A 17,819-nucleotide genomic window follows, 5' to 3' on the forward strand; every position below is an offset into this window, starting at 1 on the left:
TACTCCATGGAAGTCACGGTACCCGCATTATCAAAAGATAGCGTACGCGGTATTTATGGCATCCCGGAAGCTGCGACACTACTTTCAAGAGTGTTCGATAACGATAGCCTCAGAAGTACCACTTAACGATATTATAAAAAACCGCGATGCGACGGGCCGGATTGCCAAATGGGCCATTGAGCTCCTCCCGTTCGACATAACTTACAAGCGACGGCGAGCTATTAAGTCGCAAGTTTTGGCCGACTTCGTCGCCGAGTGGACGGAAGCCGAACTCCCTAAAGAGTACGGCACATATTCAAACTGGATCATGCACTTCGACGGCTCCAAAATGTTGGCTGGTCTGGGGGCTGACGTCGTTTTGACGTCCCCAACAGGAGATACAGTTCAATACGTACTACAGATAATGTATACGGACTCCAACAACGCAGCCGAATATGAGGCCCTTCTACATGGTCTCCGTATGGCAGTATCCATGGGCATTCAATGCCTAGAGGTGCGTGGGGATTCGAACCTCGCGATATCCCAAATAAATGGAGACTTTGATGCCAAGGATCCGAAAATGGTAGCTTATCACAATGCCGTCCTAAAAATGTCAGCTCGGTTCGAGGGGCTCGAATTTCACCATATAGCCCGGGAAAACAATCAGGCAGCAGATGTCCTGGCACACATCGGTGCAAAACGTGATGCCGTCCCTCCCAACATCTTCTTGGAGAGGATGTTCAAGCCATCCGTAGTATGGGAAGGGGAACCCGGAAATAACAGCCCGGACCCAACCGTACGGCCCGACACCGAATATTCTGACATAATTGGAGGCTCTGCCAACGAAATAATATCTTCAGCCCACGTAATAATGGCAGTCATCGCCCCGTGGACAGAACCATTCCTAGCCTACCTAACTAAGCAGGAACTTCCCGCGGACCAAAACGAGGCACGCTGCATAGTGCGGCGATCTAAAGCCTATAAAGTGCATGAGGGAGAGCTTTATAAGAAAAGCACCACCGGAGTCCTTCAAAGGTGCATCTCCGAAGAGGAAGGGCGGAATCTTCTGGCTGAAATTCATGCCGGACTCGGCGGTCACCACGCGGCGGCCAGGGCCCTTGTAAGCAAGGCCTTCCGTACAGGCTTCTATTGGCCGACGGCCTGGGCAGACGCTCAGGACTTAGTCCAACGATGCGTTGGTCGCCAGCTTTTTGCTAACCAAAGCCATATGCCACCCACCACCCTCCAAACTATCCCCATCACATGGCCCTTCGCGGTCTGGGGGCTTGACATGGTTGGACCCCTTAAAGGAGGAACCCACAAGCAAAAATACTTACTGGTCATGGTGGATAAGTTCACCAAATGGATAGAAGCCAAGCCTGTTAAGACGGCCGAATCCAGACCGGTGATAGACTTCATATCCGGGGTCGTACACCGTTACAGCGTCCCCCACAGCATCATCACTGATAACGACACGAACTTTACAGCCGACGAGGTAAAACTCTGGTGCAAAAACATGGGCATCAAGCTTGATTATGCTTCAGTCTATCACCCACAAACTAACGGCCAGGTCGAGCGAGCAAATGGTCTTATCATGAGCGGCATCAAACCCAGATTAGTGCGGTCCCTCAAGGAATCTAACACGCATTGGGTAGAGGATCTCAACTCTGTACTCTGGGGGCTGCGGACCACGCTGAATCGCACTATCGGATACACACCATTCTTTATGGTATACAGTGCAGAGGCGGTTCTGCCCTGCGACATTATTCATGACTCACCTCGAGTGCGCATGTACGAAGAAAGAGAAGCCGAGCTCGATCGGCAGGACAGTTTGGACGCCTTGGAGGAGGATCTTGATGTGGCAAAAGCCCGTTCCGCATTCTATCAACAACAGGCTCGAAGATACCAAAGCAGAGAAGTACGAGCCAAAACTTACAATATTGGCGAGTTAGTTCTACGCCTGCCGGATAAGAAAAAGGACAAACTCAAGCCCAAATGGGAAGGTCCCTTCATCATTGACCAAGTCCTGACTGGTGGAGCGTACCGTCTACGGGATGCATCGGATAATCGACTCAAGCCGAACCCATGGAACGTAGTCCGACTTCGAAGATTCTACGCCTAACGCCGGACTCTGTGTTCGTCTCCTTCCTCTGTCCATTTTTTATACACTATCTGTCTTATATTTTTCTCCTTCTCCTTTTCTTTTCTCTCACAGCCTTTAGGGGCCCATTCGTGCCTTGTTTGCACGCAACTGACGTGCTATCCGCGCTCATTATACCTGGGGGCTTCTTTAACAGAAGCTTATTAATACGGGCTTTATGCCCAACACATGTGTTATCCTTCCGCATGTACCCTTTATTCACCATTATATGCATCGATATGACTTAAGTTTTGGCCAAGCTGGGTTGCCTGGCTCTTGTATTTATGCCCTACGTTCCCGTTAATTCGGCTAGGGCATACGGGGAGCACCTCTGCGATTGTTACCGCCGGGTCAGCCGGATGTGTACCTCAGACTGGGTGAAGCCGAAAGCTAGCGTTCTTAAGGGAATATTCGGTCGGTGAACTAAAGATGATTTTTCACTTATTTACTTATGCACCACCAGATGTTTTTTCTGCGTCTCTTCTCGCAGTCCGGACATGCACTTTAGGGCATGCCTCCCAGGGAAAGGAACCCCTAATGGAACTATTCTCCCTGGAAGATTTTTCTTACTAACCATGTAATATAACATAACTAGTTGGGAACTTGTCCGTTAAAGCACTAATGACCCCTACGCCTGGTCTCCATGCATGCCCCGGTTCTTACATAACCGAGAGGGTATTCAGATACACTCTGGACCGTCGGGTCCCGAGGTTGAAGCGAAAAGGTCCGCCATGACAAACGATCTACAATACGGCTAGAAGGCATTATACATGTCACTTTAAATTACATAGTCAATTTGACTGGTTGAATTCCTCTTCGATACCATCCAATAGGCTGTCTAGTCTACAGTACTGTTGGGAATACTTTGCGGCCAATTCTACTTGGCCGTACACTAAGCTCACAGGGATCTCCTTCCCATTGGGCCCCACAGGTCCGACCTCGGCCATGTGGTTCAGGTCAGCCTTCGTGTACCGCGTCTTCACCATTACCCAGGCTTCCCTGGTGCCCTGACGGCAGGCCGATATCTTCCATAATCGGAAGTGCCGCTGCGCTCCCTTCAGCTTCTCTGCAAGCTCTCCAAGGCCTTCGGGCATGGAGACAGATGGCCACAAGGCCTGGGCAACGCCTTGCATCACCTGCCGAACTCGTTCGTGCAGTTGTGAGAGCTCGGGAAGAAGGTCACCCGTAGAACCAGGCATTTCATCGGCAGGACGACCTGTTAGCATACCTACAGACATAACTCTGTTAGCCAACTTCCTCGCCGAACTCTTTTTCAAAGTTCGTTCAAGCACTTACTAAATATGCCGCGTCGAAGCCACCGATTCTCCTTAACAGAGTCCGATAGTTGGGCTCAAACATCTTTTAGTTCCACGCCCAGCTTGGTGTTGGCATCTAGGAGATCATTCTTCTCCTGCCTCACCCTCATAAGCACTCTCTCACCATCCTTCAGCTGGCGTAGGAGTTGTTGCTTATCCGGATTTACTCCAGCATCATCTGCAATTTTATTGTCAGATCTGCATATACGCCGCACTCTATATGATACCTATCATTCGAAGGATATATTACCAGAGGGGGTCTCTTTGGGCTCCCCTGCGGCGGCCAGTGCGGCCTGAAGTTGGGCTTTGCACTCTTCCAGCTCCTAGGACAGTTGGGTATTCTTTTCTGTAATAACCTGCATAACAAATGATCCTTAAATTAGTTATTCTAACTGTTTCAAGTCTCAGGGGCTACTGATATATATAACCACCAAATTTTCTCACCCGTATGTCTTTTACATACTGCTCCGTGGCTCTGGCTAGACCATTTTGAGCGGCACGGAGGTACGCATCTCCCGAGTTGAAGGCATCCAATGCCTCTTGGGAGAAACAAGCGTCACGAAGAACAGTCCGGCGATGCCTGTGGTTCATGGCACTTTCCACCTCGGAATTGGTGGTGGACAGTCTATCCGCATCCTCTGTCGGAGGAGCGCCCGTCGCACGCATCGTATTCGTTCCCGCCTTCGAATCCGGCCTTGGAGCCTGGCTGGTGGAGGTGCGATTAGTAGCCTCTCCGGGTATAGTCCGGCGAGCGTTCTTTTTCCTAAAAAGAAGGCATGGGCGTTAGTATGCCTCTGAGAATAATGTCTTGGAATAAAGACGGCACGCCGTACCGCTGCGCCGGTGTCTCAATCCGGACTGCGGGTCTTTTCAGCCTGCCTGGCCTCGCGGCCCCTTGTTGGCTAGTCGCCGCAGGCTCGGCCTTCCGCCTCGAGGACCTCCCCTGCAAAACACGGTTGTTATACGGTAATAAAAAACACGCAAGGGCAGATCCCTTTTCAAAGTACTGGGACTTCGGTCTCAGTTACCTGTGAGGCTGGAAGTAGCCCAGGGTAATCGGCCATAATGGCCACCAAGGCGTTGTCATTGCTCAATTGGTAAAATACCCCATCAATCAGCTCCATAGATATGTCCGGATCCTCCTGGGAGGCTGGGTCAAGGGACCGTTTCGGGTCCTCGGGTTGTGGAGGGGGGTTGTTTATCTCCCTTACAGCCTGGCACAGCTCCTGTGTTGAAATCGCTAGACTGAATACTTAACTATGGGAATATGAAACGGATGGGTGAGAAAAAGTCTCCGCTTACCCAGCTCGGAGGATTGTACATAGAAAATCCGCCCTGCGGGTTGATGCGGAGGAATTCCTCCTCTTCTCCCTTGTACAAAGCGGATAAGATCTTTATTAGATCAGCAACTGATCCCGGCCCTTTACGGCCGTAGCGGGTGGCGTCATCCTCCCCGTTGAAATCCCACATGGGGTGGCCTCTATACTGAAGCGGCTGCACCCCCCGCATAATACATGTGGGCATGACCTCAATCATGGTCAATCCGGATCGAGCTAACAAACTTATCCGGCTCATCAGGTAAAGAACGTCCCTGTCATCTTCCTCCAGGGAGCTCCATGGACGCCAGCTCCGGCGCTTCTTCAAAGGAGCATTGTCGAACTCAGGGAGGCCGATTCGAATAGGATCCGGGAGGGGGACGTCTTCTATATAAAACTATTCTGAAGGCCAGTCTTCGGACGTCTTCTTTGGGGTTCTGGACAGATATCCGGTCCCGGAATTACGCCACACTTCGGCTCCGCCCACTTGATATATTGAGCCCTTATGAGAACGGGGACAAGGCAGAACAACTTCTTCCACAGCACAAAATGAGCCTCGCAGCCCAAAAACAGCTCGCAAAGGGCTACGAATCCCGCGATATGCAATATGGAGGCAGGCGGAAGGTTGTGCAACTGGAGGCCGTAGAACTCCAAGAGCCCCCGGAGAAACGGATGAATTGGAAATCCGAGCCCTCTTACCAAATGAGGGACAAGGCATACCCGCTCTCCCTTGGAGGGATTGGAAAGGCTCTCCGCTTGCTCTCCACCATTATAGGTGGCGAGCCCGGCTCGAACCGGGACCATGTACGCTGGGGGAAGAAATCCCTTGGTCTGAAGCATCACTAATTTGCTGTGCGGGACGGAACATCTCTCCCAATATCCAGGCTTGGAGCTAGGGGAGCGAGAGGAGGAGTTGCATCGACTGGCAGTGATGGAATGGATCTCTGTCGGATGCGCTCCGATGAAGGCTCACCAAGGGAGGATGGTGTGATTTGGATCTGAATCCTCGTCTTTTTAATAGGAAGCTCATTCACACAGCTAGGGGGGTAAATGTAAAAACACCCTGGCTCTTCACATTCGCTCGACACGTGGAAAGTGGCCATTATTGGGCGTGGAAGCCAAGGAGCGCAACATTCACAAGAGGCCGGACACTATTTCAACACGTACACGGAATTTGGAGAGGAACCCGCCTTGCAATGCCGAAGACAATCTGCGCACCGGACTCATCGTCATTGAAGCCTGGTTCGGGGGCTACTGAGGGAGTCCTGGAATAGGGGGTCTCCGGACAGCCGGATTATATTCTTTGGCCGGACTGTTGGACTATGAAGATACAAGATTGAAGACTTCGTCTCGTGTCCGGGTGGGACTCTACTTGGCGTGGAAGGCAAACTAGGCAATACGGATATGCATATCTCCTCCTTTGTAACCGACCTTGTGTAACCCTAGCCCCTTCCGGTGTCTATATAAACCGGAGAGTTTTAGTCCGTAGGACAACATACAATCATACCATAGGCTAGCTTCTAGGGTTTAGCCTCTCTGATCTCGTGGTAGATCTACTCTTGTACTACCCATATCATCAATATTAATCAAGCAGGACGTACGGTTTTACCTCCATCAAGAGGGCCCGACCCTGGGTAAAACATTGTGTACCCTGCCTCCTGTTACCATCCGGCCTAGACGCACAGTTCGGGACCCCCTACCCGAGATCCGCCGGTTTTGACACCGACAACGACCGTCGCCGAAGACCCGTGTAACACAAACGTCAAGTTCAACTACCGTCGCGTGAACCGCTACTTCCCACGACGACCCCGTGAACAACTACTTCCCCTTCGATACGTGTACCCCTACCGCCGAACAAGAACCGTCCCCTTTGCACGCTCCGAAGGTATAACCCCGAGACGACGCCCGTGGACCGAATGCATGTGTTGTATGAGATGCATGGTTGGTTGTTGTATTCGCCCGTGAACCATAGTTGTTCCTCCTCATTTGCCATGCTGTCGACACGTGGGAACCCGGTAACCGAGAGCACCCCACCGTTCTTCGCATGACACGCTCCCGTCTCACTTGTTCTTTTCAATCGGCTTCTCAATCGAGTTTCCGGAACCGGAACGTTGCCGTGGCACCGTTTCAGTTATCGTCGCCATGGCACCCCTTTCTTTCCGCCACGGTGACAAATGCTTCATAATGCTCTTATCAATATTTTCATAAAACTTGCATAAAACTTGCACATGTCATTTGCATCATGATAATAACATTTAAATGTTTAAAATTGTTGTTGCACCAAATTTATAAATGCATATGGTGATTTATCGGATTCACTATTTATTATATCCGGCCCCATTTAAATTGTTTAGATGGCATAGTTTTGTTATGTTTCACCTCTTGACATGCTTAACAACATTTAATATTGTTGAGTACCTAAACGAGAGAGAACTAAATAAGTCATGTGATGTTTTCTTCAATATGCAACTCCGTGGCATATTGAGCTCCACTTAATTTGTAGGATTGCTTGTGCACTTTGCCATGTCATGCATATTTAAACCGGACATGCATCATAATTGGTTGTGCATCATGCCATGTTTATGTGGTGGTTGTTTACTTTGTTGTTTGCTTCTTTCCGGTGTTGCTTCTTCGGGTTAGTTCCGATAACGCCGATTTTGTGAGGATTCATTCGACTACGTCCGTTTGTCTTCTTCATGGACTCGTTCTTCTTCCTTGCGGGATTTTAGGCAAGATGACCATACCCTCGAAATCACTTCTATCTTTGCTTGCTAGTTGCTCGCTCTTTTGCTATGCCTATGCTGCGATACCTACCACTTGCTTATCATGCCTCCCATATTGCTAAGCCAAGCCTCTAACCCACCTTGTCCTAGCAAACCGTTGTTTGGCTATGTTACCGCTTTCTCAGCCCCTCTTATAGCGTTGTTAGTTGCAGGTGAAGATTGGAGTTTGTTCCATGTTGGAACATGGATATGTTGGGATATCACAATATCTCTTATTTAATTAATGCATCTATATACTTGGTAAAGGGTGGAAGGCTCGGCCTTATGCCTGGTGTTTTGTTCCACTCTTGCCGCCCTAGTTTCCGTCATACCGATGTTATGTTCCTTGATTTTGCGTTCCTTACACGGTTGGGTTATAATGGGAACCCCTTGACAGTTCGCCTTGAATAAAACTCCTCAAACAAGGCCCAACATTGGTTTTACCATTTGCCACCTAGCCTATTTTTCCCTTGGGTTCTGCAGACTCAAGGGTCATCTTTATTTAAACCCCCGGGCCAGTGCTCCTCTGAGTGTTGGTCCAACCTCTCAGCTGCCGGTGGCCACCAGGGGCAACTCTGGGCTGGCCTACCGGAACCTTGGATAATCTGGTGTGCCCTAAGAATGATATATGTGCATCTCCTATCGGGATTTGTCGGCACATTCGGGTGGCTTTGCTGGTCTTGTTTTACCATTGTCGAGATGTCTTGTAACCGGGATTCCGAGTCTGATCGGGTCTTCCTAGGAGAAGGAATATCCTTCGTTGACCGTGAGAGCTTGTGATGGGATAAGTTGGGACACCCCTGCAGAGTTTTGAACTTTCTAAAGCCGTGCCCGCGGTTATGGGCAGATGGGAATTTGTTAATGTCCGGTTGTAGAAAACTTGACACTTAACTTAATTAAAATGCATCAACCGCGTGTGTAGCCGTGATGGTCTCTTTCCGGCGGTGTCTGGGAAGTGAACACGGTGTTGGAGTTATGCTTGAACGTAAGTAGCTTCAGGAACACTTCTTGATCACTTCTAGTTCACGACCATGCTTTGCCTTCTCTTCTCGCTCTCATTTGCGTAAGTTAGCCACCTTATATGCTAGTGCTTGCTGCAACTCCACCTCATACCTTTTACCTACCCATAAGCTTAAATAGTCTTGATCTCGCGGGTGTGAGATTGCTGAGTCCCCGTGACTCACAGATACTTCCAAAACCAGTTTGCAGGTGCTGATGAAACCGTGCAGGTGATGCTACCGAGCTCAAGGAGGAGCTCGATGAAGACCGTGTTCGTTATGTTGTTCCGTTTTTCAGTTGATCAGTAGTGGAGCCCAGTTGGGACGATCGGGGATCTGTGTAGCATTTGGGGTAGTCTTATTTTATTTTGGTTCCGTAGTCGGACCTTGATTGTATCTGGATGATGTAATGCTTTATTCATGTATTGTGTGAAGTGGCGATTGTAAGCCAACTATGTATCTCTTTCCCTTATGTATTACATGGGTTGTGTGAAGATTACCTCACTTGCGACATTTCTTACAATGCGGTTATGCCTCTAAGTCGTGCTTCGGCACGTGGGAGATATAGCCGCATCGTGGGCGTTACAAGTTGGTAATCAGAGCCATCCCCGACTTAGGAGCCCCCTGCTTGATCGAATCGCTGGCGTTGTTGAGTCTAGAAAAATGTTTTGAGTCTTTTAGGATTATATATATCGGAGAGTAGGATTCTTTTTACTCCTCAGTCCCTTCGTCGCTCTGGTGAGGCCTCCTGGCGTAGAGTTTTGACTCTTCTATTCTCAAATTTCACTAAAACTTTTTTAGGATCACGCGGGTATCTTGGAATCGTTCCGATGGTTTTGTGACGAGAACATTGTTCTTGGTGTCTCCTGACATTTAGGGGTTGTGGCAGTGTCCCGGGGAGTTGAGCTCCGAGGTGTTTTCGTCACAATTTTATCGTTGTAGTTCTGGAATACCTGAGTTTCGCCGACATCGAAAATCTCTTTTATGCAGTTGTTGGTGAGATAACCTCGACGCCACCCAGTACTGGGGCGGGAGTTCGGGAGTATTGCCATAACTCATATAACGGATGCTTTTCGAAGGTTGAGGTAAATGATTTCCGAAGGTTTCTTGGTTATGTGTTGAAGGATGGATACAACTGGATGTAGGATTTGTTAGTTTTGGGTGAGATATTATGCTTCCCCTGTATCCCCAACACCTGATTGCATAACCGGAAAGTTTCGGGTGTTTATAAGTGGGAATTCAAGTAGCTCTTAGGATATCTTTCCGTCAGATGTATGATATGAAATTGGGGTTCGACGTCTAGTGGTCCGCCTATCCACGGTTGGTTTTACAGTGGTCTCGTTGTGTCTTAAAGAGTCCTTGGCTATGCTGACTCAGGGACGCTTCGTATGTCATGTGCACTGCCTTGTACATGATGGTGCTGTACGATCGAGCCCGTGTGGGCCCCACCACGAAAACTTTGGACGAAATCTCTATCATATGTTTGTTCCGGCTTTTTCTGCAAGCCAATCCTTTGTTTTTGTTTTCAATTGTGGTATTCGAGTTGCTTCGAAGTCAAATGTTGATTCCATCCCTTGTCTAAGCGGTATTCTCATATTTCTATGTGAATGCTAATCCTTTTCGATCATCGAGATGGTCATGCCAATCCTTTTCAACAGGCGCGCTTCTCGTCAAGTGGATCCGATCATTTCAACATTTGCGAGATCCAATCTCAGTTTTCGTCAACGGTGTTTGTTTCATCCGTCTCCAAGTTGCCTTTGTTTTCCCGCCCTTCCACCCTTGTTTCTTCAAGGACTCAGATCTTATAATCAAGTATCATCTTATTGATGAGAAGTCTCTCCATTCTTTTCCGTTAATGTTCTTATTCGGTGATTCTCATGAAGATTCTAACGGAGCTTCAAGTTCATCATTCTTCATTATTTTTCTTCTCCGGTGGACTCAATTCAAGTTTTGGTGTTGACCATATTCCTTTCTTTGTTCCAAATGCTTTCCCACGCCGTTGAACCTCATAATCATTCACTTCTCGCTATTCATTTGTTCTGGAGTGCTGAAGATATCTCAGAAGGCTCGTCTTGTCATTCAAGATCCATTCAAGCTCTTCTCGAGGATGTTATCTCATTCAAGCCATTTAATTCAACCGGTGTAATCTCTCTTCAAGATCCTTCAATGGTGTATCTTTTGAGTGGGCCCTAACCCACAGGTCTTTTCCCAGGATCTTACCTGACTCTTCTATTTTCCATAGCTATCCTCAAATTCTTTCAAATTTGACATGAGAATGAGTTATCATCAGTCAAATGCCTTTCTCCAAAAATATTTCTAATTCTTTTCGTTGTTGGCCCAACCTTTCTATTCGTCATCCCGGAGTATCTCAACAATTCATGGTGGTGTTTCTCGTCGTCATTCTCAACATTTGAAGACCGAAGAAGAGTTTTCCTCAAAATCTTATCCATTCTCTCAGAGATGCGTAGTTCAAGCTTGATACCATCCTCTCATAATTGTTTTCGATTGTGAGAATTCTTTTCACCTATCCGGTGCAATTCAGAAGTCTTTTCAGTTTGATTCTCCGGATCCCATCATTTCAGAAGATTTATTCATTCTCAGCCTTCAGCTCTCATTATCTAAATCTTACCGGTGCATCGCTAAAGTATTCTCTTATCAGCTCATGATCTCTTCGTTCTCTTGTATCTAAATTCTCTCAAGCATCTTCATTCTTTTGATAATTCTACCCGGTGTTTCCTTATCTTTTCTTCAATCATTTTCAATTCTTATGGTGGTTTGCTCATGATTCTCTTCCATGGTTATCATATTTATTTACTCGTTCTTTAAAATCCTACCGGTGGTTCGTTGAAGACCTTCCCAACTTTGCGCTACATCTCTCTTAATCCTTTTAACGAAAATAAGTAGTATGCCAAATCCGTTGCTTGTCATCAATTTAAATTGGTGAAGGATAAGCATAATGTAATTCTTATTTTTGTTTCATTCAATTGATTTAATTTCTTCTTTCCGGAGTTGTTCATCATGTCACATTCTCGGTTCGAGATGCTTCGTCTTCTCTTTCCCGGAGTTCCAAGCTCTCATCATCGCGAAGCTCCATCTAAATCATCGCAAGGTTTCACCTCGTGTTTTCAACTTCTCTTTCCTTTCATTTGATCATTCTTTATTACCGGAGTTCTTCATGGAGGCTCTACATGATGGTTCATCAAGGATTTAATTCCTTCTCGAAGTGTTCATCAAGATTCTTTTCAAAGGAGCTCAAGCATTCTTCATCTTGCAATCCGGAGTGCAATTCTTTCTACCTTATCTTTTGAGATGGTGTTATGTCTTTCTTGACAATTTCCCTTCATGTTTCGTGAGTCAAAAGTTGTCAGGAATGAGATATTTAAACCCATCAATCCCTTGATTGGAGTTATCTTGTGTCATATTTCACCTAAAGCTTTCCCTAAGGATTGTTGCTAATTATGGTGCTTATAAATGACCCAAGTTCTTCATTCATCATCCCGGTGATATATATTTCTCGTCTTCTTGTTCATATCAATCCAATCTATTGCTTTTCGTTAGTGGCAGAATTTCACCTCATAGTTTTGAGATGTTTTCCATAAGCCCACTACAAACTTATTCGTTTCGTTTTTTTTTCAATAACTCCAAGCTCATTTGTGGCAGAAGTTGGCTTTTTCAACTCCATTCTTTTATTATAATGATATATCTTCTATTCTTCCTTCCGGAGGCATTGTGTTGTTACTCTCTTCGTCCCATCAACTCATTTTTTGCCAAGATCATATTCTTTTCTAGCTTATCCATTTAATCGGAGTGTTGTCGTAATTGATCTTGTTGTTCCTTGTACATTTCGTTTCTATCGGAATGCTTGCTTGTACTTCTTATCCATTGTAACCTTTTTCTTATGTCTTTCAACCTACAAGGTTCTCATAATGTTCCTTGTTCCTCTTTTCTACCGGTTTGTTTTCAACTTTGTTCATCTTCGTTGTATTCTTTCTTTCAATTTGTTCAACCTCACAAGGTTCTTTGGTTTCACTCATTTGTCAAAGAAGCAATTTGTTTTACCTCTTCTCTTCCTCTTCCTTTTCCCTCTGGTGCCATCCTGGATCTCGGGACGAGATCTTCTCATAGTGGTGGAGTGTTGTAACGCCCCAAGACCGGAGCTTCAGATGCCTTCCAGGGTTTCCGGGTGTTCGTCGTGTGAGTTGTTGGTTTATTGCTTTCATCTTTGCATCATGTGCATTGCATCATGTCATAAATCTTTTGCATCTCAACTAAATAATTTGTGTGGATCTTCGATCCATTTAAATCGAGGGAAGAGTGACTTCTCTTTATAATATTACCCTCCTAATATTTAGGGAGCTATTATAAATATTTCATTAATTTGGAATCATCATAACACACGTGCAAAATAATTCCCATGTCTATTCCTCTTCGAGTTTGACCTTCAAACCTTGCCAATAAATCTCATCTCTTTTATCGAGGCTCCTCCTAAATTCTCAACATTTTTGGCCACTCCTAAACCTGTGCTAGTTCAAACCTTTTGAATTAAATTCAAATGAATTTGAATTTAATCTTTCAAACTTGATCTTTTATTTTTTCTCGGACCGTGCACATTTTCACAAGTTCGTGAAAATTATCCCCATGCCCAGAGTCCTTCCCAACCTTCTCTTTCTTTTCTTTTTTTCTATTTTGTTTTAAATGGAAAAAGATGGGAAAGAGAGAGAGAAGGCAGAGAGCCCAACTGGGCCTCCCTAGGACAATTTCTGCATCGGCCCACCTGGACCACCCGCACCCAGGCCGGCCTCCAAGGCCACGTCTCCTAACCCTAGGCCTGACCGAACCCTCGCTCTCTCCCTCACCTTCGCTCTCTCGCGCCGCCAGAGCCTCTGGCTCGATCCTCTCCTCCCTCTCCCTTCGTTCCCCTCTGACTCCTTCCTCCTCTGCCACGACCAAACCTCCCCCCAGCGCGCCCGCTCTCGATCCCCCTCCTCCCTCTTCGATCTCCCAGCGTCGCCAACCCCTCTCATCTCCCTCGATCTTGTCCACTCACCCCCTCCTAGCGCCGCCGGCAGGGCACCACGCCCGACCCTACGCCACCTCGTCCCACCGGCCGGCCATCGGAGTTGTTGCCGTCTGCTCCGCCCCCTGCTCCCGGTCATCCTCGCCGCAAGACTGCTCCGCCGCCCTGCGCGCGAGCCCCATGCCCTGGTCTTCTTCCCCGCTTCCTTGCCATGGCCACGGGCACCTCAAGCCAGCAGGACGCCGCCTAGGGACGCGCCCGTCCCCGAGCTTCGATCTGCCCCTCGACGAGCCTCCGTGCAGCAGCCACCTCCCTGGATGCGCCTCGTGTTTCTTCGTCCTCCAGCCGCGCCCGAGGGAGCTCCCCAAAGCCGGCGCCGTGTTCCTCCAGCCCCACCACCATGGCGCGTCTTGCTGCTTCCCCAGCACCCATTCCTTCCCCTCTGCTCCCTCAAGCATGGCCCTTCACGCGCCCCTGTGCTAAAGCCGACGCCTCTGCTCGTCATGGCCGCCGGCCATGGAGGCCTCCGTGCTGGCCCTGGTGTGTTCTTGGAGCCACTGTACCATGGCCATGTCCCGCGGTCGTCGCCCCTGCATCACGCCAAGTCCCTGCGTCGTGCCCCTGTTGTTATTGACGCCAAGTCCAACGGTAACCGAACAGGGAATATGCCGAGTACCAGGTCAACAAAATTGCCAAGTTCCACGACGACCCAAGTACCACGAGAACGTTTGTACCTCTACCATCGTCGTGGATCCGACAAGTACCCCTACAACTAGTGTACCTCTACCATCATCTTCGGAATCGCTAAGAACGTCAAGCACCCCTTCGAGATGAAGATACCGACAAGTTCAAATGTCCCCAAGTACCTCTTCGAAAACGAGACGTATACCGCTACCGTCGCAAGAATCGAGACCGACAAGTCCGAAGATGCAAGTACCACTCCGAACCATGTACGACGACCGTCGCCGAAGACCCATGTAACGCAAACGTCAAGTTCAACTACCGTCGCGTGAACCGCTACTTCCTATGACGACCCCGTGAACAACTACTTCCCCTTCGACATGTGTACCCCTATCGCCGAATGAGAACCGTCCCCTTTGCACGCTTCGAAGGTATAACCCCGAGACGACGCCCGTGGACCGAATGCATGTGTTGTATGAGATGCATGGTTGGTTGTTGTATTCGCCCGTGAACCATAGTTGTTCCTCCTCATTTGCCATGCTGTCGACACGTGGGAACCCGGTAACCGAGAGCACCCCACCGTTCTTCGCATGACACGCTCCCGTCTCACTTGTTCTTTTCAATCGGCTTCTCAATCGAGTTTCCGGAACCGGAACATTGTCGTGCCACCGTTTCCGTTATCGTCGTCGTGGCACCCCTTTCTTTCCGCCACGGTGACAAATTCTTCATAATGCTCTTATCAATATTTTCATAAAACTTGCATAAAACTTGCACATGTCATGGTCATCATGATAATAAGATTTAAATGTTTAAAATTGTTGTTGCATCAAATTGATAAATGCATATGGGGATTTACCAGATTCACTATTTGTTATACTCGGCCCCATTTAAATTGTTTAGATGGTATAGTTTTGTTATCTTTCACCTCTTGACATGCTTAACAACATTTAATATTGTTGAGTACCTAAACGAGGGAGAACTAAATAAGTCATGTGGTGTTTTCTTCAATATGCAACTCCGTGGCATATTGAGCTCCACTTAATTTGTAGGATTGCTTGTGCACTTTGCCATGTCATGCATATTTAAACCGGACATGCATCATACTTGGTTGTGCATCATGCCATGTTTATGTGGTGGTTGTTTACTTTGTTGTTTGCTTCTTTCCGATGTTGCTTCTTCGGGTTAGTTCCGATAATGCCGCGTTTGTGAGGATTCGTTCGACTACGTTCGTTTGTCTTCTTCATGGAATCGTTCTTCTTCCTTACGGGATTTCAGGCAAGATGACCATACCCTCGAAATCACTTCTATCTTTGCTTGCTAGTTGCTCGCTCTTTTGCTATGCCTATGCTGCAATACCTACCACTTGCTTATCATGCCTCCCATATTGCTAAGCCAAGCCTCTAACCCACCTTGTCCTAGCAAGCTATTGTTTGGCTATGTTACCGCTTTGCTCAACCCCTCTTATTGCGTTGTTAGTTGCAGGTGAAGATTGGAGTTTGTTCCATGTTGGAACATGGATATGTTGGGATATCACAATATCTCTTATTTAATTAATGCATCTATATACTTGGTAAAGGGTGGAAGGCTCGGCCTTATGCCTGGTGTTTTCTTCCACTCTTGCCGCCCTAGTTTCTGTCATACCGGTGTTATGTTCCTTGATTTTGCATTCCTTACACGGTTGGGTTATAATGGGAACCCCTTGACAGTTTGCCTTGAATAAAACTCCTCCAGCAAGGCCCGACATTGGTTTTACCATTTGCCACCTAGCCTCTTTTTCCCTTGGGTTCTGCAGACTCAAGGGTCATCTTTATTTAAACCCCCGGGCCAGTGCTCCTCTGAGTGTTGGTCCAACCTCTCAGCTGCCGGTGGCCACCAGGGGCAACTCTGGGCTGGCCTACCGGAACCTTGGACAATCCGGTGTGCCCTGAGAACGAGATATGTGCAGCTCCTATCGGGATTTGTCGGCACATTCGGGTGGCTTTGCTGGTCTTGTTTTACCATTGTCGAGATGTCTTGTAACCGGGATTCCAAGTCTGACCGGGTCTTCCTGGGAGAAGGAATATCCTTCGTTGACCGTGAGAGCTTGTGATGGGCTAAGTTGGGACACCCCTGCAGGGTTTTGAACTTTCGAAAGCCGTGCCCGCGGTTATGGGCAGATGGGAATTTGTTAATGTCCGGTTGTAGAAAACTTGACACTTAACTTAATTAAAATGCATCAACCGCGTGTGTAGCCGTGATGGTCTCTTTCCGGCGGTGTCTGGGAAGTGAACACGGTGTTGGAGTTATGCTTGAACGTAAGTAGCTTCAGGATTACTTCTTGATCACTTCTAGTTCACGACCGTGCTTTGCCTTCTCTTCTCGCGCTCATTTGCGTAAGTTATCCACCATATATGCTAGTGCTTGCTGCAGCTCCACCTCATACCTTTTACCTACCCATAAGCTTAAATAGTCTTGATCTCGCGGGTGTGAGATTGCTGAGTCCCCGTGACTCACAGATACTTCCAAAACCAGTTTGCAGGTGCCGATGAAACCGTGCAGGTGATGCTACCGAGCTCAAGGAGGAGCTCGATGAAGACCGTGTTTGTTATGTTGTTCCGTTTTTCAGTTGATCAGTAGTGGAGCCCAGTTGGGACGATCGGGGATCTGTGTAGCATTTGGGGTAGTCTTCTTTTATTTTGGTTCCGTAGTCGGACCTTGATTGTATGTGGATGATGTAATGCTTTATTCATGTATTGTGTGAAGTGGCGATTGTAAGCCAACTATGTATCTCTTTCCCTTATGTATTACATGGGTTGTGTGAAGATTACCTCACTTGCGACATTGCTTACAATGCGGTTATGCCTCTAAGTCGTGCTTCGACATGTGGGAGATATAGCCGCATCATGGGCGTTACATCTATGCAAACTTTTAATCTACTAGTTTTAGGGCTGAGGAGCTTAAGTAGTATATGCAACAGGAAAGTTATTCCTACACTTAGCATGGATTTGATGTTGCAATGGCCAAACTAAAAGATAAATGTGAAGATTCATGAATATTTTTAGCTAGAATCCCAAAAGAAACTTAGGCTTGGCATGTAATGGACTTTAATTGCAAGACTGGTTTAGTTGGTAACAACATTAGTGAAGTCCTCAATAGATGCATACTAGAGTGTAGATCAAAGCCATTTAAAACCATGACTGATGGAATAAGATCAAAGTTGACGGTGAAATCTAAAGATACAAGGAACAAGATAGAGGAGGCTATGTGGAAGATTACCTCTACCTCTGCAAAGAGACTAGAGGAGTCCAAAGTATGTCAGATTTTGCAAAGTAGCACAATCAAGGCCAATTTTGTGGAAAGTGAGTAGTGGGGAAAATATATATGCAATAAACCTTGAATCATGTACTTGTGGCTGCCGGTGGTGGGATATGAATGGTGTACCTTGCACCCACGTTGTGGCAGCCATCAATAAATCTAAGATGTACCCCGAGGATTTTGTCATGGACTATTTCAAAAACCTCTGTATAGAGAAGCCTATAAGCACATCATCTGTCATGTCCCTGGTCCTGACCTATGGCCCAAAACTGCCACACAATACATTGATCCACCTCTTTTCAAAGACAAGAAAGGA

The sequence above is a fragment of the Triticum urartu genome, chromosome 3, assembly GCF_003073215.2.
Source record: "Triticum urartu cultivar G1812 chromosome 3, Tu2.1, whole genome shotgun sequence".
NCBI classification, from domain to species: Eukaryota; Viridiplantae; Streptophyta; class Magnoliopsida; order Poales; family Poaceae; genus Triticum; species Triticum urartu.